This window comes from Bison bison, unplaced genomic scaffold (assembly GCF_000754665.1).
Source record: "Bison bison bison isolate TAMUID 2011002044 unplaced genomic scaffold, Bison_UMD1.0 scf7180017864116, whole genome shotgun sequence".
Taxonomy (NCBI): domain Eukaryota; kingdom Metazoa; phylum Chordata; class Mammalia; order Artiodactyla; family Bovidae; genus Bison; species Bison bison.
In genome coordinates, this window is record NW_011494688.1 from 228,889 (window position 1) to 229,448 (window position 560).

Genomic DNA, 560 nt, shown 5'->3' on the forward strand with positions numbered 1-560 from the left:
CAGACCACCTGACCTGCCTCTTGAGAAACCTGTATGCAGGTCAGGAAGCAACAGTTAGAACTGGACATGGAACAACAGACTGGTTCCAAATAGGAAAAGGAGTTCGTTAAGGCTGTATATTGTCACCCTGTTTATTTAACTTATACGCAGAGTACATCATGAGAAACGCTGGACTAGAAGAAACACAAGCTGGAATCAAGATTGCCAGGAGAAATATCAATAACCTCAGATATGCAGATGACACCACCCTTATGGCAGAAAGTGAAGAGGAACTCAAAAGCCTCTTGATGAAAGTGAAAGTGGAGAGTGAAAAAGTTGGCTTAAAGCTCAACATTCAGAAAACAAAGATCATGGCATCCGGTCCCACCACTTCATGGGAATAGATGGGGAAACAGTGGAAACAGTGTCAGACTTTATTTTTCTGGGCTCCAAAATTACTACAGATGGTGACTGCAGCCATGAAATTAAAAGACGCTTACTCCTTGGAAGGAAAGTTATGACCAACCTAGATAGCATATTCAAAAGCAGAGACATTACTTTGCCAACAAAGGTTCGTCTAG

At 42.0% G+C, this 560-nt stretch overlaps 1 protein-coding gene across 2 annotated transcripts in view; it reads right to left on the minus strand.

Annotated features, from left to right (window-relative positions):
• Positions 1–560, minus strand: part of FAM13C (family with sequence similarity 13, member C) — a 262,431-nt gene that overhangs the window by 139,648 nt on the left and 122,223 nt on the right. The gene's annotated exons all lie outside the window — the stretch shown is intronic.